The following is a 26,070-nucleotide window of genomic DNA, read 5'->3' on the forward strand; positions in this document are numbered from 1 at the left end:
AGTGCTGTGGGAGTAATGCCGGAGCAGCCCCTCTGAGCGGAGCAGATGTACGAGCTCAGGCAAAATTCTCCCCTGTTGCCATCGGGAAATTTAAATCTCTATTGGCTACAAAAGCTGCAGCTTCTGTGGCTTTGCTTATAATTTTCTAAACAGGTAAATAGATGGTCGTTGCTATGTGTAGACGTGGAATAATGTAATTTCTTCTGTAGGGTAATTTATTGTGAAATAAAGACTTTTTCTGCAGTAGCACCTGCAAGAAGGAGATATATTGCTGAAGCAGTAGCAGAATAATCATAATTGTGACAAAAGCCTAAAACTGCTTTAAAGGAAATCATGAATATTCTCAGTGTAAAATACTGGCCTTCTCTTTGAGCTGGAGATGGGGAACTAGGTGGTATTTCTTCAGTAACTTTTCCCTTTATTCCTAACTGTATCCTGTATTTTCAAGGCGAAGTAGGTTATTTCTCAGTTACTACTCATGAGAATGATTAGTGTTCAGATGTGTATCGTGTATGCAGTTAAAGCCTATTGTAGCATAAAGGTTTGAATTCAACCCCTTTTGCATGCAAGTAACAACTGAAATCTGGAAAAGATCATTGCTGAAAAGAATTTGGCCAGAAAATACGGATGTTGCCTGTTAGATTACAAAAGCAAGACAGCACGTTCAGAGTTAAGGCTGAATGCACAAGTGTCTGCGGTATACCAAGGGATTATATGCTGCTGCCTTCTACATATAGGCACAGCGGGTCCGGATACGGTTAAGAGTCCAGGCCCTGATTTTTCCCACATTTAGCTGAACTTGAAATGTTCTGTTTAAAATAACTCTTTGTGGATTCCTTCCTTGTATGTAGGTAGTTTTATTTAAAGGCAAAGTTAGATAAAAGTTGCTAGTGAAGGTGAATGGCTAGATTTTTACAGGCTGAGTGGCTTTTCTGGAGACCTTGTATTCTAATGTGTAAAACCTCATTAAGGGACACTGTTTAAATCTGATCATGGCCCCATTTCAGCAAAGCACTTAGCATGTGCTGAAGTATGCGGGAAGTCAGTGAGATTACTTGGATGCTTAAAGTTAAGCAAGTGCAGTACTGAATTGGGATGTGCATGAGCACAAGATTAGTTGCTATGCAAGTACAGACCTTATTACTCAAAGTTAAATATTTTGAATTCTTTTTTAATCTTCTTAATGGGAAAATGAGTAGGTTGCCTTGAAACTCCTTTCTTGCCAAATTCCATTTCTTAAATCAAAGCTCACATTTGAGTTACATGACCACAAAAAGCATTATAAACTAATAAATCTCTGCATTTGTTTACAGTTGTGTAAACTGAAAAACAGACAAACCAGTTTAAGATTTCCTTGTTCATATTTTTCCTTTTCTTTTTCTTTTAGTATTTACTGTCAGGCTTGGGCCTTTGAACTGTGTTCTTTCCTTGGCCACATTACGCTCTTCCCTAGCTCGAGCAGTCAAGGGGGGCTTGTGACAGCTGCCTGTACTGAACTACACAGCTGGCCTTGCTACCTCTGCGTGCACAAACTCTCTTCAAAGGAGCTACTGTTTTCTGTCGGTACAGTTTAATATGTCCAGAGTGACGTACGTACCTGACCCAGTCTGTTATCAGAAGGCTTAAATGCAGCCCTGATCATAGAGGGCTGCACGACTGCTTCTAAATGTCACAGTGTGGTGACTTGCTCTGTGTATAATTAGGAAGCTTGTGTTCTCCCCAGTTCCCCTCCTGCTTTGGTGAGAAGAGCAGAACACACGTTGTAAGTGGAGAGCTAAGGCTCTATGTGCAAGGGCATAACAAAAATAATTATAGTGATAATACATTAGGGGAAAAAAAAGAGCAAAGGTCTCTAAACAAACTTTTGTGTGTTATCTTCAGCAAGCTTATAAGAGAATTCACAGCATGAATTTGTGTATGTGTGTGATCATTGGCTTGAGCATGTAGGCTTTAAAGTCTGGTACAAATTGTATTTGTTAGTATTGCCCCTTGTCCTAAATTCTATCCAGAAAGTGAGATCTTGAAGCTATGATAGTTTCCTGTTCCATTTATTTATTTATTTTTAAATCTTTTAAGTTTGTTACTCTGAAATGGAAAAGACACCAAAGCAGAGGAGAAGGAGCTCTGCCCATCAAAACAGGCCTATGGAAATATCCCTAGCTAAAATAAACAGAGCTTTATTGGGCACATCTAGGATTCAGTCAGAATGCAAAGGAGTACCCAACCCGTAACAAGCTCAGCAGCTGCAAGGTTTGCTTTGCAGGCATTGTGTAAGAGATTCATAAAATTAAGCTGCTAACAGGGATTCTGCTGCCACATTACAATTGGTAGATATTGGGTATGCATAGTTATTTGCATATAGAAGGCAGAGGTACTCAATGACTTTTTTGCCTCGGTCTTCACCAGCAAGTGCTCAAGCCTCACTGCCCAAGCCACAGAAGGCAAAGGTGGGGACTGGGAGAATGAAGAGCCGCCCACTGTGGGAGAAGATCAGGTTCGAGACCATCTAAGGCACCTGAAGGTGCACAAGTCCATGGGACCCGATGAGATCCATCTGTGGGTCCTGAAGGAACTGGCGGATGAAGTTGCTAAGCCACTATCCATCGTATTTGAGAAGTCGTGACAGTCCAGTGAAGTTCCCACTGACTGGAAAAGGGGAAACATAACCCCCATTTTTAAAAAGGGAAAAAAGGAAGATCCGGGGAACTACAGGCCAGTCAATCTCACGTTTGTGCCTGGGAAGATCATGGAACAGATCCTCCTGGAAGCTATGCTAAGGCACATGGAGGACAGGGAGGTCATTTGAGACAGCCAGCATGGCTTCACCAAAGACAAGTCCTGCCTGACCAACCTAGTGGCCTTCTATCATGGGGTGACTACAGCAGTGGACACAGGAAGGGCTACAGATATCGTCTATCTGGACCTCTGTAAGGCCTTTGACAGGATCCCCCACAACATCCTTCTCTCTAAATTGGAGAGATATGGATTTGATGGGTGGACTGTCTGGTGGGTGAGGAATTGGTTGGATGGTCGCATCCAGAGGGTAGTGGTCAACGGCTCAATGTCCAGATGGAGGTTGGTGATGAGTGGCGTCCCGCAGGGGTCCGTATTGGGACCAATACTGTTTAATTAAGCTTCATCAGTGACATAGACAGTGGGATCGAGTGCACCCTCAGCAAGTTTGCAGATGACACCAAGCTGAGTGGTGTGGTTGACACGCCTGAGGGACGGGATGCCATCCAGAGGGACCTGGACAAGCTGGAGAAGTGGGCCCTTGTGAACCTCATGAGGTTTAACAAGGCCAAGTGCAAGGTCCTGCACCTGGGTCGGGGCAACCCCCAGTATCAATCCAGGCTGGGGGATGAAGGGATTGAGAGCAGCCCTGCCAAGAAGGACTTGGGGGTACTGGTGGATGAAAAGCTGGACATGAGCCAGCAATGTGCGTTTGCAGCCCAGAAGGCCAATCGTATCCTGGGCTGCATCAAAAGAAGCGTGGCCAGCAGGTCGAGGGAGGGGATTCTGCCCCTCTGCTCTGCTCTGGTGAGACCCCACCTGCAGTGCTGTGTCCAGCTCTGGAGCCCTCAGCATAAGAAAGACACGGATCTGTTGGAGTGGGTCCAGAGGAGGGCCACGAAAATGATCGGGGGATGGAACACCTCCGCTAGGAAGAAAGGCTGAGAGAGTTGGGGTCGTTCAGCCTAGAGAAGAGAAGGCTTCGGGGAGACCTTATTGCAGCCTGTCAGTACTTAAAGGGGGCTTATGAAAAAGATGGTGGCAAACTTTTTAGCAGGGCCTGTTGCGACAGGACAAGGGGGAATGGCTTTAAACTAAAGGGGGCTAGACTTAGACTAGCTATAAGGAAGAAATGTTTTATGCTGAGGGTGGTGAAGCACTGGCCCAGGTTGCCCCGAGAGGTGGTGGATGCCCCATCCCTGGAAACATTCAAGGTCAGGTTGGACGGGGCTCTGAGCAACCTGATCTAGTTGAAGATGTCCCTGCCCATGGCAGGGGGGTTGGACTAGATGACCTTTAGAGGTCCCTTCCAACCCAAACTATTCTATGATTCTATGATTCTATTTGCCATAAAAGCAGAGAAACTTGAAATAAAATGGTCTGTTAATAGTACAGTGTGAGCAAATGGAGAATACCTCAGACTCCAGTGCAAAATCCATGTACTGCCAGCCTATGTGAAACACCTCAGTCCACCCTAGGGCAGACACTACCAATTTTTGAACTGGTGTGCTAAAACTATCGCAGCCACTGTGTTTTATGATCTAAGCCAGGTTGTGTTCATGTTTCCTGAAGTCAAAAGCTTGTCACATGTTAACAGACAGTCTCCTCCTAGGCTTCCTTCTAATATTTGAGTCTACAGTATTCATCAATTCAAATGAACCAGAAAGTTGTGTAAAGTTCTGTTCCTGTGGACTGTGAACCCCTCTGTGCCTCGTTTGCAGAGCTTATGAGTCTGCAGCAGGTGGCTTTTTAGGGACACTGTCCTCTAGCTCAAGCTGCTGGGGCTTCTGTTTTGGCCCTGAAGATCCTGGAAAAACTGTACAAATAAGGTTTACAGTGAACATCTGAACACTGCATTTTTCCATAAACTTGGTGTAACTTTCAGGGCCTTTACTTCCATCACGATACGTGTTTTCCTAGCCCACCTCTATGCGCTTTTCTGACTCCTCACGTTTTTGTTTTATTGTTTTTTAGCATCCCTGTTATAGATTATTGCCTTTGAGCAATGTCATTAGAGATGGTTGCTCCTTTCTACCTCGTACAACACATCTGAGGAGGATGTCTATACTATAAACACTGATGTAAGAGCAGATCATGTAGAAACTTTGAGGATTGCTTTAAAATGGTTGCTCAGGTAGCACAGACAGTGCATGGCAGCACAGGGGAGCTTGGTGGTGGGTGAGGTACTGCACTGTCATCTGGCCACACTGCTTCAGCAGGGTGACACTGTTTGCAGAAATTTGTTAAGATGGACAGAGAATTAATCTGCCTCTTTTTTCAATAGTATAGAGTTGTAGAAGAGTGTCACTGAAAGACATCATCCACAGAATTATCTTCTTCATACCCAGTTTTCTTTTGAATTCTTGATTTTTTTTTTTTTCCAAGGCAGCTCTATGTATCTGTTAGGTGTTGATACCTAACTTTATTTTACATATGCATGATCCGAGGAAAGTTAATTTACTTGTTAAAGAAACTTTTCTCACTGGGGCAGTGTTTTCTGAAGTGTCAGCCAGCAGCTCATCTCATTTCTGTCAGGTAAGCAGTAGAATTTGTCCATAATTTCTCAGAATTCTCAGTCTCCACTGGCTATCTGTCTCTGCATTGCACCCCATTTTGTCACACTCCAGCAGTTCATTCTCACTTGCATAAGGCTGTGGCTGTTGGGGCCATATTGTAAGAAAAATGCAACCCTGAAAGGGCTGTGAGCTAGTGACCAAATCCTGCAGATGCATGTGTGTATATGCACGTGCATGTGCTCCTTCACAAGAGAAACCCCTGCAGCTTCAAACCTAGGAATGTCTTTAAGACTTAGACCCAGGTCATTGAAATTCACAGCAATGGCTATGGCTTTAGTCTTTTCATCAGGTGTTAAATGTTTGCGGGCTGTGGCTCTGAATAGATAGGGGATAAAGACATGTGGGCATGTTCTTTCTCTACATCCATCCCATTTTCTTTCCTGCTGTAGCCCTTGCTTCTTTGCCTTGTTTTTGTTTCAGTCTTTCTGATTACTCCTTTTTCACTGCATATTCTATACCTTAGCCTAGTTTCTATCATCACTTTTAAATGTTGCCTATATTACCATTCAGGTTTCTTGTCCCACTTTGAAGTTTATCTTTAATGAGGTATAAGTAACATTAGTATTGGTGTGCTATGATATTTCATGTGCTGTTATCCTGTTACAGATACCTTGTATCTTTTTTCATTGTTTTTAAGCATTCATTTTAGATGCTTGATCCTGCAAACTGTAAGTAGTCACATTGGTTTCAAAAGAACTGTTCATTTGAGTAAGCTTTAATGTTTGTGCAAAGGTTTCCATGACTTTAATTTCTTCTGTGCATCTGTTTTCCAGTCTTCTTGTGTTGCTAGTCTTCTAACTTCTCCCAACTTCAATGTCTTTTGTGGGTTGGGTTTTTTTGGGGTTTTTTGGTTGGTTTGTTTTTTCTTTAATTTAAATACACACACACACACACACACACACACACACATATATAAAAAAAAATTCCCCTAGATTTCTTTCTTCATCTTCCTCCATCACTGTCACCATCCTGGTTCTGTGTGAAATTGCTTTGCTCCTTCAAAAGAAGTCTGTTGGTAGTTTCCGGTAATAACTGTAAGGTAATTGTTAAAGCAAATAAAGGCAGATTGACAGCAGTTTGTTTGGGATGAAAGGCAATTGTAGTCTAAAGTGAGACCTGCGAGGCATGACATAAGGTCTAGGATGTTAATCTGCAGATCGCCTATGCTATGCAATGGAAGTAAGGTGGTCTTCCATTAAAATCAATGGCAAAACTTCCGTTTACTTAAATCAGAGAACTAACAAATACACAATGTGTATTTTGTATAATTACACACATCAGAGCAGAGTGACTCAGATATTCAAACCTCTGTTTTAACCTTTTGAGGAAGGTATGTATTTTCCAGTGCAGTGTATAGGTGAGTTATTATGATAAGATTATTGGTGGCTCAGCTGGGAGAGTGGAGGCGAGCAGCGAGGTTCCAAGCTGTGCTCCTCCTTTTCCAAAGTCCCCAAATGGCTTCTTGCTCCACTCAGTCATTCCTCTTTTCCTCTTTCTCCCTCTCATAAATTTCTGTTTTTTAAGAGGAAGGCAGGCTTTTATCCAAAGCAGGTAAATAGAGCAAAGTCTGCAAAGCTTTAAGGCTGGTCATGGTGAAGAACGCTAACTTTGACAGACAGTTCAGGTACTGTAGTCCTCTGGTTTTTAGGACCTGAAAGTGGAATATATGTAAGAAATGAAGCAGTGAGTTAGGGATAAGTGGTGTTGGTGAGAAGCTATGTTGGAGCTGTGCCTACCTTGCTTCAGTTACATCTGTCAGCTCTAGAATAATTCTTCGCGCTTTGTATAACCCTGTGCCCGCAAACTAAATTGCACAATAGAAGACTTGATTGAAATCAATAATGAGATGAGAAATCTTTCAGGCAATCTAAGCTTCATCAGTCTGTGTGGGGAGAATTGACCAATCTTTGTTCTGCTTTTCCTGTAGAACACTGATGGTTATGCATTTGCAATATTGAATCTTATATTCTGTGTCCCTCTAAATCGAATCTTTTTAGTTCAAAATGCCAGTGTATCTTTAATTGGAGAGCAATAACCTTTCAATAACCTTTGTTGGGATTTATGAATGGATTTCTATCTTAAGGCAATACTTTATTTAGCTATTGTACATGGTTACAGCCCTGGGTCAGGTCCACTGCTAACACTAGTGGCTGGGACAGCTGGAGTAAGTCTTAATAGCATCAGTAGGAAAGACTGATCAAAGTTTCAGGTCATTTGCAGCCTTGTGCTTCCTTCCTGTGTATCAGGAATTTCTTACTCTGCCTTCTCTTCTTTTTTGTTTACAATGGTTTTTTTTCTATGGTCAAAGAGGAACTGTAGCCTCCCAAGAGGTAAAGAAGAAATGAGGAAACGCTTTAGTGACTAGCATGAGCAGATAGATGACTGTTTCGATAATGAGGTTCATTAAATATGGTGCAAATAGTGGTGCAAATGCCTTCGTCAGTCAAGTGGCCCTTTAGAAGACTTTGGAGCCAGGATATTTCCTTTCATCATTGGGGCTTTGTTGAGGTGCAGTGTTGATTAGGAACACCAATGTCAGGCTGTCAGTGTGCTGAGTTGGGAAAGCATGTCTGAACAGGCTCCCAGCAGGAAAATCACTGAGCTACACTTAACAGGTGAAATAAGGTGGGAAATGAGAAAGAAAACCACTGTTAATAGAAGGCAGATGACTGGGGAAGAATAGTGGCAAAAATCCTCATTATTTGTTTCATGAGATATGTCATCTTTTCTCACTGCATAGTAAGTGTCTTCTGAGGAAAGACAGTGCACAGTAAACTGAAAGTTCACTTTTTGCACCTTCATTGAGACTCTGCATCAGTCACTCTTGCAGACACTTGGGATGCTCTAAGAAAGCCTTTTTGCAAGGTGCTTTTCTCCATTGTATGTTTAGCAGGTAGAGTGACTGTCCTTGCAGACAGTTAGTGAGTATTATGGATATTGCTGCACTGTCTGGCTATTCACTAAACTTACACATGAGGATGAGTCATGAACAATACAAGGTAGTAGGACTTAAGAGTCTTTTAAGGTCAGGTCTGGTAACTTAAAAACAAAACCCCTGTTGTATGGCTTTGTGATTTTCACTGCGTGTCAAAAAAGAATAACCCACTAGCTGTAACAATTTCTTAAAAGAAAAACCAGGTGGCACAATTTTTATAACACAGAGTCATCAAAATGCACACCTCAGTACTGAGTCAAGATGGTGTGCCTGGTGTTGGTTCAATTGCTCCTGGACGTATTACGGTATACTTAAAGATTGTAAGGCTTATCTACCCATGGCTGGCAGGGCAGAGACTCCCAGTCTAGTATTCACCTGTGCTGTCACATTCACGGTTTACTATGTCATTTGGAAGTATTGGCTTATGACTAAAAGCATTTCTGTTCCCTGTAATGCAGTTAGAACCAAAATTTGTCCTTGCAGTTGAGTTAGAAAGATGAGCTACTGCAGACCAGACCACGGTCAAGTGTTGCTTATACTAAGATCCTTTTATGGGATCTTTAATACAGATGTCTTAATCTCTGCTTGCTGCTTCTGATTTCTTTAGTTGTGTTGGCCCCTATGTGCACTTCTGGCCTTGTCATTTATTAGATTTCTAAATAACAAAACCTCAAGTGCAGATAGCAATTTGAACCATTAGGCCATATGCGTGGCAAGATAATGGCTGTGGTGCACGTGAAGTGGAGGTGACTCTATAGTCTTTGTAAGGCACCCAGAACATGATGGCTGAAAAATCCTTCTTGTTAAATTACCCTCCACCATCTGTGACAAGCATGGCAGCTGAGGTGCTTTGCAATGGCTTCCTACATCTTCCCAGCATGTGTTCCTGATTACACTGAGCCAAGCAGAAGCACATATAAACGATGTAAAAGCCCTGGCTACTCCAGTGCTCGCTGTGACGTGATGTGACCGTGGTACTGACAGTTGTGGCAGTACCGGTAGGGTGGGCTGCTCCAAAGGATGAGGGTTTATACAGCAGCTTGGTTTTGGAGCAACATAATGGCGTTGGCTTTGTGCATGTTGAATGGAACAGCTTCTTCAAACGGCTCCTAGCCCTTATTGTAGTGATTTTTAAATAAAAGTTTTCCTTTTAAGAAAGGATGTTACTGGTTCTTTGAATGCACCTATTTGCAGAAATGGTTTTCATTCTCATCTGCTTCCCCCTGCCCTTTTTTGTTGTGTGGTTTGTTTCTTGGGGTTGTTTGTTTGTTTGTTTGTGCTGAGACCTTTTTTTCCTTCGCAATTTGATTGATCCTCCTTCTTTCAATTCCATATTGGCTGGCTGCATATGGAACCCCGCTTGGCTTTAGCTGAGACAAAATCGACTGCACACAATTTCCCTCTGACAGCTTGTACAAGAGCAAACATTTCCGAAGAGCTGAAAGTCTAGAAATTCAATCAGCGGAAAACCTACTGTGTGGAACAGCTTTGCTAGTGCTACAGCTCCCTGCTGGGTAGAAAAGCAATCCAGTTACAATAAATCCTTAAGAGTGGAGTCATTTGGGTAAAAGGAAAAACAAAAGCTGGTTTATACAAACTGATTGAAGTCAGACATTTTGACTTCCCATTGAAAAAGGAGTCAAGGCCTAGGCTTGCTTGGTAATTTAAAGGGGAGATTGGCTACTTTCATCTTTCTCTAGGGCAGGGTTCTTAGTATTTTGCTTGTGGAAGAAAATTAAAGAGTTTTCAACTTAAGTTAAAATATCTACTTTGATATCGATATTGATGCTATAGCTGACTATAAAACAAGTTGGTCCTGAATGTTCCGGCAAGAGGTGGAGGCACAATTCTGTTTCCAGCCACTCTGATTTTGTTCCACTGCAGTTACAGAAATGTGAAACTAGGGTAAAACTGGGATCAAAATCAAGGCTTGCATGTTTTGCGAGGACAGCTTGGGCAACAGTTTGTGCTGTTTGCTGGTGTGTCATGAGCTTATGAAGCCGTAGATGTAATCTGGGCTGCCCGACAGACTCTTCTGACTGAAGTTGAGTTTTGCCTAGCGAGACAGAAGAGATCTGTTCTGTTTGTGTTCATTTTCTTTCATTCTTTAAATACAAGCGATTAAAAATTTAGCAGCATTAAAAAACATTTTACATTAAAATAACAATGTTAACTGAGATGCCAGTAATGACTGTGGTAAAATATTTCTCCTAGTTTATATTTAAAAATTTAAATGAAGGTAGCTTGGGGTAATAAAGTCTCCTTGTCATCTTCCTTTTTTTTAATAATTATTTGCACCACTCCTCTTTGTGCGCCTTTCATACTGGAGCATATTAAATGGACCAACAGGCTTGAATTGAAAAATCAAGGAAACAATCTTCGTAAAGTCAAGTGAGCAAAGTAAACTGACTGGAAATGCTAAGGTTTCCTTCCTCCTTTAATGCCTTTCAGGTGTTTGCATAAGACTAGGTGAAACTTTTCTGGGCAAATGTGAATTTCAAGATGCTGCTGTCCCTTTAATAGCTGCATGGGGTCAGTCAAGCCTGCTGCTCTGCATATAATCTGCATTCGGCTGTCATCCCTCTTCCCTCCCCTCCCAAATGTCTCTGGTCCTCATGGAAAATATTAAAGACTGTATAAACATTGTAAAGTATTTCCACTGGCCTTTCTGTTTGAATAAGATGTTATAAATCATAGCAAATGAGTACAAAACCTTGCCACAAAGGTGGAGTTAAGTTGGTTTAAAAAAGAAAGTAAGGCAGGATGGTAACCTGATAAGACTCTTAAAACTCCAGTTTGTGTCACTGGCTAGTCACAACCACATGAGGAAGGCTTTGTGGACCTGTGATGAAACTGAAATACCCTAAGTTTCTCTTCCAGCTTTCTCCCACCCTCTATGGGAAGAGAAAGTGGCTGGTGATCCCAAGTGATGCCACTTTCATCAAAGTGTTTTGTGCTTGTCATGGAGTCGTGTTTTCTATGCCACCTGTTTAAAGGGGGGGCTGTGCCCTTCCAAGGGGAGCACACTGAGGACTTGCTAGCCCTAGTGATGTGCTCAGAACATGGAAATAGTGCTCTTACAGCTTTTGACAACATCCAATATCCTTGGTTTGGTTGGCTTCTCACCATGCTGGTTTTGGCCTCTCCCCTTTTGTTTGAAGTCTGATGCCAAGGCCAGCTTTTGTCAGATACATGCACTGTATCTGAAATCATACATGACATCGTGCCTGGAGGTGGATCCCTAGTATTCGGGGTTGATCTTGGAGTACCTGTGCACTTGTGAAACCTGGACTGAAAGATGCGGTTTGGTTGCCCAAGACCTGTGCACTCATCATTCTCTGGGCTTGGTCACAACAAGAAGCAAACAAGAGAGCTGCTCCAGATAGCAACGCTTGGTGGGGTCTTTTCTACTGCAAGCACCCGCAGGTGGCAAGAAGTAAATCCCTGCATACATTTTGGAGTGCATCCTCCTGGGCCAGGGGAGGGTTTGTGGGTCTTCATAGCACTGGGAGGCACAGGCAGTGGTCTCTGCTAGAGTATACTGCAGAAGAGTAATAGATAACAGTAATACTTGTTAATGGAAATAGTAGAACAAGGGAAAAAAGGCATTGAAAGAGGTCCTACAAATATTAGCTCCCATAGTGCTTCAGAAACCCAGGCGTGGTTTTGTCACTGCAAGACAAATTCCTTTGTTTCAGGCTAAGGAACTGCATATATATTCTGTGAGACTGGATTATGTTTTTCTGTCGGTGTTTCTTGAGAGGAAACAATGTTTGGCAAAACTAATCTTTTTTTCCTTAAAGTTTCTGTTCTCCTTGCAGTGTAACAAACATACACACTCCAACACACTCTCTCACACACACAAAATCAGAAAACCAAACATTTTCCCTGAAATGGTGAAAACCAGCCATAAATCCCCTTCCAAAGTCTTTGGATGTCTCTGGGCATCATTCTGCCCAGTTCAGGAGACAAAACCGTACCAGTGGCCCAATGTTCAGAGTTTTGCATGTCCAGAATGTCAGAGTTGCATCAAAATGAGGATCTGCTCCATCGTGGCAGAGTGAAGTAGGTTGTTGGCTTTTTTTCCCTTCCTATCTGTAGCACAGTTCCTGTGTGTATCAGCAGAAGTCCTGTTTGAGGAAGATACACGCGTCTGAAAGATTTCTGTCTAGACCTTTAGTGTTCAGGGGGACACAGTTGAAAATATATGATGGTATCTTTGACAGTTAAAAAAAAAAAGAGTTCGGGGAAAAAATTAAAGAATTTTAATTGCTTTTAATTTGTCTGCTTGAGATTGGAAAGGAATTATGAGTTTCCGAGAGCAATCATACTGCTGGGCCCCTATTGCTGAGACTATTTGAAGGAGATACACTTGAAAGGTTTTGTGCTCTGGCTTGTGTATAGGTTGGGTTTTTTCTTTGACAAATTCCAGCAAAAGTAACTTAGCCTATTGAATGTAAATTTTTAATGTATAGAAACAGCTGAGAGAGTCCAGCAAAGTTACTAAAAAGCTGGATGTATCAGTTCCTCTGTAGTTAATGTTTTTAGCATACAAAGCAGAAACATGGTATAAAGTCAAGAATATTGCTATAGGTGCAGATTTCTAAGTCTTTATTTAGGCAAAGCATCACCAGCTTTAGGAGGAACCTCAGATTGTAGTCCTATTATTTTTTAATGTAAAGCCTCACTTGTGGTGCTGCTGCTGTTGTGCTTTATCTTGTGCTGGGGAAACTTCAGCTCTTACTGCCAATAGCCACTTTAAGCAGTAGTTACTAAGTTTCTGCTGTTTTGTTTTTTTTTTCCTTTTTTTCTTCTAATTATCATTTGCTATTTTTTCATGCTGAAGGACAAATTATTTTGCTGTCACAAAATAGTCCCAATACGGCTCAGCTGAAACTAAAACCAGGCTATCGCTTTTATTTTATATTGTGTATTTTGGGATTTTTCCTTACTCTGTTCTGGTATGTGTGAGACAGAAGTAGCATGTATATAGTCCACGCTGGAATAGGCTATTTGACAGCTGTAAAAAACATGGGCAAAACACACAGTGTACTCTGAAGGTGGTTCCTGGCCCGAGTGCTGCATCCCGGTAGCTCAGAACCTGCCGTCTGACGGAGACGGAAGTGTTGCCGCAGTGCAGCCACCACAGATGCGTGGCACAAGTGGTTCTGGTAGGGCTTCACAGCCCTTCCGCACACTGAATAGTTCTCTTAGTTTGGATGTGTTGCAGTGTTTTGAGGAAACTTAGAACCCAGATCTTACAGGTGCGCTATTTGGAGAGTTTGGTAAGCTGTTGCATTTATGGAATAGAATTTTAAATTTTCTGATTCCATGCTTTTAGCGATAAGGACGCAGTAATGTTTTCTACTTCCATGTTGTCCCCTGTCTCTTCTCCTGACTTTTTCCATCTTGGCCCTGCTCTGCCACTGTGTAAATCTCCAAGTCCACAGACTAGATTTGAGTTACCTGAGCAGCTCTGCTGTCTGCCCTGCTGCTGAAGTTTCCTGCCACCCTGAAATGTGGTGGATGACCTCAGTAATACAGTATTTTACTTACAAAGCCACAAGGCTTGAGGACGCCTTCCTTGTTATTCCCTAGAGGAAATGATCCATCCCCAAACAGTGAGGCAGGAGAGATAATAAGGAATGATTTTACAAGGAACCACATTTTTTCCTGAACAAATCTGCTAGAAGATTTTAGCTCTGGTATTCCTAAGCTGTTTACCAGTGTGTTTGGGGGATAATTATTCTGGAAAGGTGTGCATGGGAGTAGCAGCAGCTGAAGTGGGGAGACTATTGAGCTGCTACAAGGAAAATTTTTATGCAGATGAAAGTGGATGCAAAGTGTGGTGCTTGGAAATGAGCAGCAGTGAAAAACTAATAATTCCACATATAGCGCTACAGTACTATGGCTTATATTTGAACCGTTCCGAAAAAGAGACCATGTGTTGTCACCACTGCAGAAGTAGGGCTGACTTCCCCCCCCTCCTTCCGTCTAAACCCCTGGAAAAAAAAAAAACAAGCAGGAGAACACACCTGTTTGTCTAAACCCCTTAAAACTCTTTACATTTTAATTGTTAGATGAGAGAATCCTACAATTGTGTAGCGGGTTAGATTCCCCCTGCCCCCCCCCAATATTTTCTTTCTCATTGTTACTTGTTTTGTGCGAAATCTGCAGTTCACTGGTAGGAACTTTATACAGACTTTTATACAATAACTGCAGTGGTGGATTTTTAGGAGTTTGTGCATGAGGGGGAGAAGGAATTTAACACCATTGTTGTATTTTTGTTTGTTTTGATTTGATATCCATCCCGACGGAGGGCAGAGCACCACCAAGAGAGGTGCTGCCAGGTGTGGCTTCCTACTGCTTTCTAATTCTGTGATCACAGAATACCCAATTCTGCAGTCCTTGCACAGACAAGTCTCCCACTGATTTCAGTGGGAAATTTGCCTGCATCAGGGATAAAAGAGCGGGCCCCAAGTTGTGTACAATGATGCAATCTGATCCTCCTGCTGTGGAAATTGATGTAATCGCATTCTCGCCCTCCCCCCTTTTCTCAACCCTTCTCCCTACCAACCCCTGGTGACTCCTGGGGGGCTTCTCACCAAACGGAAAGGAGGATGCAGCTGTGTGCTGAAGCAGCAGGGGAGGGGAGGAGACCTGCTAGAAAAATTTATGAAGGGTTGCATCCTAGATGTAACCCTAGAAAATGACTAAGAACACGAACCTGCCTGCCCTGAAAAATGCAATCACCTGCTTTTGCTAAATGAGCAAATGTTTATAATTGTGACATTCGTGACATGTCTTCCTGCACATGTTGTAAGGCTGAATTAAAGTGCTCCGTGAATTGAGCAATCTCATCGCTGTCTGCATTCGTTCCGTGCAGAGGGACAGGGTTTGCTTTTTTTAGGGTTTTCTGTATTGTTATTGTTGACAGTCTCCGCTTTTCAGCAGTGCTTTTGTGCCCTGGCACAGTGCAGGTTGCTTGGGAATATCGAACCTCGAGAATGCTGTGCTTTGTTACTGGGCGAGCCGGGTGACCTCTCTGATGCTTCCCTCTGCTGTGCCATTTATATGGGGTTTGGTTTTATTTTTTTCCTTTGGGAATTCTAGGCTCAGCTGAATTTGTTGTGTTTTGCGGAAGAAAGAGCTTGTTAAAGAATTCCCTGATGACTTTGAAGTGAACTATTTATTTTCTCTCAAGGGTTATTCTGTGTAGCCATTTGCCCCCTCTCCTCTGTTTTTTCACCCCAGTGTTTCCTGAGCTACAAGCATTCTTGGAATATATTAGTTGTAATGAGTTATGTGGGCATCAAAAGTTTTCTTTGAAACTATATGGCATCAACATCTGTTAGCTCTTAGAGAACAGAGACGCAGACAAAGGGGCTGATGGGGGGAGGGAAGAAAAAGATATTAAATTCTGGAGTATGAAGCCTCCGTCTCAAAGACTCAGGGGGAGGGGAAGGGGAAATCTGCTAAACTCCGCGGCTTTGATGTGGTCCTCTGGCCCTGTGATTCCTTTTATGGGAATGTGCGTGGCAGACGGTCCCGCACGGCCGCCCTGCCCGCCCCAGCACTCCCTCCCAGCAGCCTGCCCGGCCTGCAGCGTGGATCCTGCCACAGACCTTGTTGCTGCAGTAACATTTTCAAGGAAAATGCCACGTGCTCAGTTTTCAGCAATTGAGATGGGGAATTGAAATTCCTAATAATAGAGGTAACTCTTCAGTAAAAAAACCCAAAATGTTTAGAAGCGAACTTTTAATTTGCTTGTAATCCTTCTGACCCTGTGGGTCAACATGCAACTGTTCATCTAAATCAGGTTTTTAAATGGTGTGTCTCTGTGGTTTTTTATTGCCTGTAATTAAAAAACACGTGTTTGTTTCTATGTACGCAGCATCAATCAGCATTCAGGCATGATCACTGATGCTGTACTACTTACAGGAATGTGTGGGGACGGGTTCTGCTTTTTCTTTTATCTTTTTCTGCAGAGCCTCACAATGTTTGTCCTACGTGCCAGGGAGCAGAGGAGAAGAGTAAAAGAAACCTCTATGTCTGTCTTTTCCTCTTGTTGGCTCCATTTTTAGCCATAATGTTGGTGGCATTGTGCTTCACTGTGACTTCCTGGCCCATTAAAACCCTGACCAGTTATAAAATGATTAGTTGACATAATACCTGGGCTTTGGGGACAAAGAGGTGGTTTAAAAAGGAATGTGAACCATCTGTTTTGCCAGCACCTCCTGTTGACAGATTTATGGATCAACATCAGCATATGTGTCCAGGGTCACACACCTGTGCTTCCTAACAAGGTAATATTATTTAGCAGGGTATGTTTTTGTCCTGAGGATTCAGAGCTCTTTGCAAAGGTGGGCATCAAGAATTCCGTTTTACAGTTGAAAAATGAAGGCACAGAGAGATTTAAGTGACTTACCCTACACCACACAGTGAGTCTGTGGTGGAGCAGTTATTGAATCCAGGTTTCCTCCAGCTGCATAAATATACGTCATCCATTAGCAGGAAAAGACTTAGAGCTATAAACATAATAGAGGAGCATTGATTATGATTCTAGGGGAGCTTTAAGCCCTTGTGCTATATGAAAACCTGAGCCATGTAGGAAGACACAGGCTATTATCACAAGAAAGGTTCAGAATGCAGTACGTTAAAGCTGTAATGATCACTGAAGTCGGTGGAAAGAGAACCCTTGATTTCACTGATCACATGTTAAATGGGCACGTTATTCTGTAGTCAAGCTCTGTAGCCATTTTCTGCATGCTTGTTTCCCAGGGTATGCCTGGGTAAAATCACCTCAGTCCACTTAAGTCTGTCTGTTAAAGAGTTTCTTGGTAAGCAAATCTATCATGAAAGGAAGTTGAACAGAAAATGAGATTTATTACGTAGCTACGCCCATCTGTCTGCTGTGGTGAAGAAGCCCAAAATAAGCAATTTGGAGGAGTTATTGAGCTTCTCCAGGCTGGAAGGTAGATGAAGATTTGTCCTCTTTCATTCATGTCTTTAGACTTGTTCATCAGTATAATCTATGTTGAAGATAAGATCTGGAGGGATATGGGACAATTGATTTTGCAATCACCAAAGAGATTAGAGGATAGTTAGAAGAACAAAGTAAGGTAAATAGCTGAATCTATAGAGTGAGTTCATTTATCCTTATGAAATAGCTTCAAAGTGAATTTAAATATAGCAAAAGCAGTCATTTCTTGTTTTAGTCCTATTTAATCTCAAAGACTGATGATCTTTTTTAGTTGGAGATGGTTGGACTCTTCAGTTGGAATGTAACTGCTGAATCCACATGTCTTAATTCATACAGTTGCTTTCATTTATATCATCTCTTACGTGGCAGAAGTCCTTGAAAAACTGTGTCTCACCCTATCACCTTGAAAAGTAGAAGCCATAATAGTTCCAGAATTCCAATAATAGTGTTAATGGAAGATGTCACTTTGCAACACCTAGCAAGAGTTTCTAAAGATCCATGAAATCCAGGGTGAAAACATCATAGAAACAGTAATGTTCTGTCTTGAAACTGGAATGATCTAAATAAAGCTGCCCCCTAAATGGATCTTCTGACTATCCACAGGTCTTAATGTACATTGGATAATTTTATCTTTTAATGCTTTTTTGCTAGCTACAAGTAATATTAAGCAAGTCCATAGTATTTTAAGCCATTATTGCTGTTGGTTTTTTTTCTTCTATAGTGTTTTTTTTTTTTTTTTTTTTTTGTATACAGGATAGAAATAGATATATATTTATGAGCATGCTCATCTTCCACAGCACATAGGAATCTTACGATTCGAGTTTAATGAGCAGGTTGGTAGCTTTTGTTGAATGCACATTGCAGTGACTGACCACTAAAAGAGGATGCTCATTTACCCACTGCAGCAGAGATGAAAAAGCTACCTGCAAAGAGCATGTTTCAGTATTGCCGCTACCCGATTTTCATAGGCTGGAGAAAAGAAATATATCAGAAGAATGAAGAAAGGATTTGTGTTTTATCTTGTTGGAAAGCCCGGTCCTGGTGTTGGATTGGGACAAAAGACATTCAGCTGCATGTTGCAAGCAACCTGGAACAAAAAGAACCATGTTTCCTTTCTTACTCACATGTCCATCATGAAGGCTTTTGTGTAAGTGTCCATCTGCTTTGCACTTTCACTCCCTCAACAGCTTCATGTTCATGTTCCTACGGATGGGATATCCTTAAAAGCGTATCATACCTTGTACCCATTTGAGGGTCTGTAACAGGGATATAAAAAAAATCTGGGATATGTTTTGCCTCATAAGCCTCTAATAGTCCATGGTCCTTTGTGACTGGAGATTAAGGGTTTGGGGTTTTTTTGTTGTTATCCTGTCTTTATCTTCACAGTATTTTACCAGCAGCTGGAATTGCTCTACAGTCACCTTCTGTGAGATGAGACTGCAGGGGCTACGATTCTGTCAAATTGGTGGATATAGATGCAGCGATTTCAAACACTATTACCATATTATAATGGCTGGGAGTTACTGCTCCTGTGGCAGAGGCAGATGAACTAAATGCATTTGTGCTCTTCACCATCGTAGTTTTTGAGGTGGTATGTTAGTGTGAACTTTGTGCTAAGGTACCAAAGGATGAATGTCACTATCTGTCATGCTATACCCATTGTGTTCTGCCAGCTCTGTTAGGAAGACTGTAACTTTGGACATAGAGGCCATCATGGCAGATAGAGGCAGTAAAATCCTAAACGGCAGCAGCTAAACCCATCCAAGATCATCTATCAGAGATCTTGGAGAAATCTGTTTTCTTAACAACTCTACCTGCTGTGATTATATTACGAAGAAATTTTATCTGAGAGAAGCATGATGAAGGAAGAAAAACCCATCTGCAATGGATCACAGAGCACCAGGTTCTTATTTCAGAGAAAGAAAACATTATAGAAGTTGAGCTTGCTGCTTCTGCTTAACAAACTGCATTATCGCAGTTGCAATGTATATTTTAATGTTGGTCTAAAAGTTAGTGTCACCTTGACTTCTCCAAGGGTGAGCTGCTTTACACATTCTTTACAGAAAGTTGAATCCTGGTGAGTTATCTTTATTATTAAATTATTCAGAATGGCAAACTCAAAAAGAAAAAGTAAAACCTCATGGTTGCAGAAGGAAAGGTAAAATATGCTGTAGGAGAAACATTATTAGGCTTTAAACCAAGGCATAAATGTGTATTGCTCTATAGTGTTTTTCTATATGGTGTATGCTTTAACTCTTAATTGTATTTGCCTGGTTTCAATTTCCATTATAGTGAGGCTTGGAATATATGCTTTATCTGTGTAAGGCCCTAGGTATATAGGTTACTTATGAACAGGGAAGGAAAGGAAGCTCTTGTCCTAAATGGGACACTGTAATACAGAAGTGTATGGTTTATTTGAAAAGGCTTACGAGGGGGATCTTCAAGCATTTTTGAAGGAGAATATTAATATGAAGGCTTCACTTCCAAATGCAGAGAGAGCCAAATGCATGCCCCAAACACATTCTTATCTTTTGCCTGTAAGTAGTGATCACACAAAATTGTGTGCACAAACGTCCGCTTTTATGTATATTTGACTGCATGGGTTTGTATGCATGGAAGCTGCAAAATGTCATCTCCAAGTATGTCTGACTACAAGCAGTTTAATTTTTTATTTATGTATTTGTTTATTTTATTTTTGAGTTTGAAGTCTGGCTGTAAAGCTGTATTTGTAAAGAATGATGATCACCTCAGGTAACGGAGTATCTATTTCACCTGCATTATCCTAAAATAAATGATACCATTTTTTGAGGTGTGAATAGGTTTCCTAGTAGTGAAGATTAGGCTTGAGTTGATCATAGTTACACATGGCTATGTTTCTAGTCCATGGGAAACTTCAGGTATCTGAAGTTCCCCTAAAGGGGAACTAGGTTCCTCCCATCAATTGTTTTCTGAAAAAGTCTTTTACCTCTTTCTCTTCAAGTCTGGACAAGATTAAAAATAAAGTTAAACAATAATAATGACTGCTTTGGGGTTTGGATGCGTTTTAAAAATCTGCTAAGGACTCGCTGTACAAAAATCAGACTTATTTTGGAAACTTGTTTCCTGCAAGTGAGACTGAAGCATTCAGAATAGCCACTCAGCAGTTGACAGAACCCTCAGTCATTTGGGTGAAAGGCCAAAGGGCATCCTCATTCTCCTCAACCTCTATTTCTTGGGGTTGTTTTTTGTCTACATCAAGAATGGAAGTTTGTGCATAGGTGACACAGCATTCTTGTTGGCAGCTACTTTAAAACCATTATAAAATCTACTCCACAAGATTTTAGAGTTACCACATATCTTGTCCCTTGCAAGTCCTGTTGTGAAACACGTTTCTTCAACTTTGCTCGTCCCAAAAGTACTGGAACTTTATTGCATCAATATGAGAATAAAGAGAAAAAAAATACATATGTCAGTCAGATGGTTAAAAATAGGGAGGAAAGTTTCCTTGGTTGACAATTTGTCATTTTGCATGTGTTTTACTTGGGGAAAGTGGCGGATATGATACCTTGATAAGAACTTCACTCAAACAGGAAATGTATGCATATTTTCTGCCGAAAATGTGGAAAATTGAGTATCTTAAGGCTAAATCAAAGGATTTTGATGAGGTGTTTGAAGGAGGAGAGGTAAAGCAACTTGTTTCTACTTGAGAAGAGCAACGCCTTTTAGAAAAATGTTAATTAACACAATATTGACTGTGATGTAATACAGGGAGCAGGGGGGTCCAAACTTTAAAAATGTGCTTGGTATCATGATAACCTACCTAAATCAAAGGTTATCCTTTGATATATCTAATACATCTATGGATGTAGCTGTCTCTACTTACACCAAAAGCAAAACTGTATTTAACACCATGTTAGTCTGAATGTGGGTTGCTAAAATACACACTCTGCATTCTGTAGCTTTGGCTCTTACGTGCTGGCTGCTGGGTGTCGTGGAGAGCAGCATGAAAAGGCAGAGCCAGGACAGGTAGAAAGAGTCATACTGATGACCAAGGTTAAAGGAATCGGCGGGCATAGGGGCAAGGAGGTAGGGCTAGGAGATGTGAACACAAATACAACTGTGTAGAGCCTGGAAGGTGAAGACAAGGAGCTTAACCTCAATGTAGAAGCAGAAAGGGAGCCAGCAAAGGTATCGGAGGAATAAAGCGATGCAGGCAGAATGATGGGTGAGGATTTGGATGGCAGCATTTTCAGATAGCTGGTGAAAAGGAAGTCAATATCTGGAAGCCCCAGAGTGAGTGCCTGGCCTTTAGTGTCCAGAGACTTGTGTCAGAAGAAAACTGCACAGGGTGGTTAGGGCTGAGGTTGGGGTTAAAAAAATAAAATTCCCAGCGAGTTAGAATTCATCGGAGTCTGATTGCACAGCAAAGGTGGGAAGCGAGTGACGATTGCCTGACTTGTAACCAGCTGAATAGAAGCCCTGGGGTGGGGGAGCTTTTAAAGATTGTTTTTCTTCCTCATGTATGTATATACTCAGCAACATTTCTGAGGGAGTTGCACTAATTAACTCTTCTCTCCACCCCCACCCTCTTAAATCTGAGTGCAGCAGCATCTACCAGCATCTATCAGAATGGGACATATGGGACACAAGGTCCTTTCTACCCAGGCCAGGCAGCCAGCTGTTCAGAGTTTTGACGCAGATGTTTGAGCCTGAATCTTAGTCATTCTGTGTGATTTGTGTTGGTAGCTAACGGTGGCCAACTTACTTATCTGGGAAACTCCTGGTGAGGTAGAAACACTTACTCTAGATGGGTTCCTGTTTAGCAACCTATAGAAATGGCATGCTGGAATAATCCTTCTACGTAAATGTTTCTTTTCTTTATTCTTTCAAGTGCTTGCTGACCTCATTTATATAGTATTTCACAGGGTACATCTGGTTTTGGTTGTTTCATGACTCAGTGTTCCAGTTTGAAAACGCAGTGCTGTGATTTAAAACATTGTGTCAGGACAGTGATATACAACTACCTATGACCTAAATGTTGTTGCTTTTGCTCTCTCAGGCACTGCTCCTGCTGCGGGCCGGGCTCCTGCAGCTGTGCAGGGCACAGGGAGGCCCACACTGCAGAGCCTGGCCAAACGGCAGAGCTGCTGCTGGTCTTTTCATCCCCTTGAGCCTGTGGTTTCTTTGTGCTCGAACACACTTCTCCCCAGTGTCAAATATTCCTACCTGGCTATAGCATTTGCTTCCCACTAGAATTTCTTGAGCTGCAAGTTATGTTTTACACATTTACCCTTTTCTTTCTCTCTAGTCCATTTTCTGAAATTGGGTCGCTGGGGGTAGATGCACTATTTTATTCACGTTAAGGCACTTTGTACAGGTTACTGGAGAATACTCCATTATGCAGTAGGAGCTGCGGTCAGAATTATTTTCTCTGATGCTTGCTCAGCTTTTGTACTTTTCTGTTGAGTGTGAATTTACATACACTGTCCAGAATCCTTTTCTCAAGCAGGTGCATTTTGGTATTTATCCAGGTTGTGACATCTGTCTCAGTGGTGCTAAAAATATTCAGATAACTCTCTTGCAGTTTTTTTGACAGAAGAGTTAATGATAATAAGATGAATGATAGTTTCTTTTTTTTCCCTTCATTTTTTTCCTGTAAAATCTTACAGTTGCCCACAGCTTTCGCAGATAGACATCTGTCTATCAAAGATAATACATGTTATAATCTTACACACACAGAGGAACGCATTTGAATGGGAGCTGAGGAATTCTGCTTAAATGTGTCACTAAAATGTTCAAATGATACTCTCATCAGTTTCAGGATGGATTGTCAATTTATGTGCTATTTAACAGTTATATTATGGTTCAACATCATAAAAACACTTTTCTAGAATTTGGTAATTTATAATAATTTGGTTTAAGGTGGAAACACTTACTGGAAATTTGCTTGCAGTTACTACTTTAACTTAAATAACTAGGAGCTAGAGAAAGAGTGAAACTAGATGAGAATATAAAACATATTTACTTAAGACCCATGTAATGATTAAAAGTGAGACAATAAGGAAGCTAGCTTAGTGCATACTAATGCTTCACTCTGCTATTGTACACTTCTGTCTTCCACTCTTTTCTGTTGAGTTGCTTGATGGTGCATTTTACATCAACAAATGTATGCTCATTTTTAAGTGACATCTTTTGAAAAATCATAAAAATTAATGACTTGTGGGTTTTGTAGAGGATGAGATTAATGACATCATCTTAACAGGCAACATTTGATACCCAGATGCACTGCTTGCTTTGCTAAAATTTTAAGAGATGAAGGCTACCAGCTAGATAGTATTCTCCTCAGAGGTACATCACAAGTAAGATCATACCTACTCATTGCATATTTGCTGATCAGGTTAACAGAAAATATTTTTTTTCCAAGAGAGCAGGAGGGAGCAGGAATCTGAGTTTAGTAAAGAAACCAAACAAAACAGTGTGGGAGAGAGCAGAGGTGCCATATCTGCCTATGTAGTCACTCCTATGTATCTCATTATCTACGAGAGCAGTCAGAGGTGTGCTCTCAGAGCTTCATGGAAAATGATAACATGGGGGAATTTGATCAAACAAAAGTATACTAACTTTTACAAGGAAAAACCATCTTCTTGCAGAAATATGATAAGTTATGCCAACATTTAATGGCTTCTTTTCATTCACTGTCCATTTCTTCCATAATTTTTAAGGTAATGATTGATATTAATCAGCACATGCTCAAAAAAAGAGACCTTTTTAACTGGAACAAAAACTCAAGGAAACAAAATAGTTTCTGTGATTTGCTTCTTGGAAAGCTAGATCCAGAATGACAGCTTTTATAGCAACATTGTGCTGTGAGAATCATAGCATTCCGGGCCTGCTTGCCAGCATTTCTCAGAGCCATTTGGCCCGTGAGTTCTAACTTTATTTCAGGGTATCTGCTCATGAAAAGAACAGTATTTTCAGGGTCTCTGGGCCAGCTATCCAGTAGTGTTTGTGAAATCTAATTTTTAAAGTGCTGTTGCAGAAATTGATACTGAAGGATTCCTAATATATGCTTCTGTGGCTTAGTTACTTTCTGATAACTAATCTCAAAGAATAACAGTTGGGCATGTGGAAGGCAGAAAAGAACTTCTGACAGCTTTTTCAAGAAAAAGAGGTGAACTGCTTTTATCACGATAAAATTGCTTAACAATAAAGCTAATGAATACAACCAGACATTAATTTTCCCAGGTTATTCCCTTATTTTTATCTCGTGCAAAAAGCTCCGAACTGTCAACTTCAGTTCACAGGTTGATGCTGAGAATGCTGGCTCTGTGTTCCTGCTATGTTTTTGCGGGTGAAGTTAAAATGGCCATGAGTGCAGCACGCCAGCTTTTTAGGACCATATCCTTCTTAATCACCATAACTATTTATCAGTGGCAAAGAGTGTTTGTGGAGAATCTAGGGAGCCACACTATAATGTAAGGTCAGTGTTGTGGTTTAACCCCAGTCAGCAACTAAGCACCACACAGCCGCTCGCTCACTCCCCACCTGGTGGGGTGGGGGAGAGAATCGGAAGAGCAAAAGTAAGAAAACTTGTGGGTTGAGATAAGAACAGTTTAATACTTGAAATATTAAAATAATGTAATGGAAAGTAAAACAACGAGAGAGGGAGAGGGAGAGGGAGAGGGAGAGAGAGAGAGAGAGAGACACAAAACCCAGGGGGGAAAAAACCAAGTGATGCAACCGCTCACCACCCGCCAACTGATGGCCAGTCAGTCCCCGAGCAGCGATCGCTGCCCCCCAGGCAACTCGCCCCAGCTTATGTACTGAGCATGATGTCATATGGTGTGGAATATCCCTTTGGCCAGTTTGGGTCAGCTGTCCTGGCTGTGCTCCCTGCCAGCTTCTTGTGCACCTCCTCGCTGTGGCAGAGCATGGGAGGCTGAAAAGTGCTTGACTTGGTATAAACACTGATTAGCAACAACTAAACCATCAGTGTGTTATCATATTGTTCTCATGCTAAATCCAAAACACAGCACTGCACCAGCTACTAGGAAGGAAATTAACTCTATCCCAGCCGAAACCAGGACGTCAGTGACGTTATGGTGATGCTAGAGCCTTTGGAATGAATGGGAGAAGGCAAAACATGAGGATAGCTGTCACTGCTTATGGTTTAGCTGGGGGGGGGGGATGGAGCTGGAAGGGTCTGCTAATAAGAGAGTAACAATGCTCTTCAGGGTCTTTGTAAGTGGGATTAGCTCCAAATCCCACTGATGCCCTTTATTACTACTTCAGCACCATCAGAGAGATGTTTTTTGGGTCTGAGATAAGATCATCTGCATCTACGGCATCTGCTTCTGTATTGCTCTAGATGTATTGGGGCTGACAAAATTTCATTAATTTCGGGACTGAAGGATCAGGCAGCTCTTCGGAGTCTGGTATCTGCTTTTCTTGGGTGACCTCTGGCATATGAAAGTTTTCTGTTTGTTGGTGGAACCAAGTGATAACATTCCTCTGTCAGTAGTGAAGGGCTTACTTCTCCTTTATCGTTTCCATTTGGAGTTTTTTTAATCTTGCTTGACTGACAGAACATTGAAATGCTAAATATTAATCTACTTTGTAAAAGGATTTGAATAGGAACACTTCTTTTTTCTTTCCCCTGTACAATCTATTAATTTCCATTAAATTTTTGTCCTAAAGTATGTCCAGAGCATTGCAAAATAGCACCAAATGCATTGACTACCACTAATAAAGGGACTGACTTCTTTCCTGGAAAACAACTTCTGTGCTTTCGTTAGTGTTTTAAATTAATCCTGGTGATAATAAATACATATTCTTAACATCTCAACACTTTGTATGTAGTATAT

At 41.4% G+C, this 26,070-nt stretch overlaps 1 protein-coding gene across 2 annotated transcripts in view; it reads left to right on the forward strand.

Annotated features, from left to right (window-relative positions):
* NKD1 (NKD inhibitor of Wnt signaling pathway 1) overlaps positions 1–26,070 on the forward strand; it is a 112,278-nt gene that overhangs the window by 47,251 nt on the left and 38,957 nt on the right. The gene's annotated exons all lie outside the window — the stretch shown is intronic.

Source organism: Aptenodytes patagonicus, chromosome 11 (genome assembly GCF_965638725.1).
Source record: "Aptenodytes patagonicus chromosome 11, bAptPat1.pri.cur, whole genome shotgun sequence".
NCBI lineage: Eukaryota > Metazoa > Chordata > Aves > Sphenisciformes > Spheniscidae > Aptenodytes > Aptenodytes patagonicus.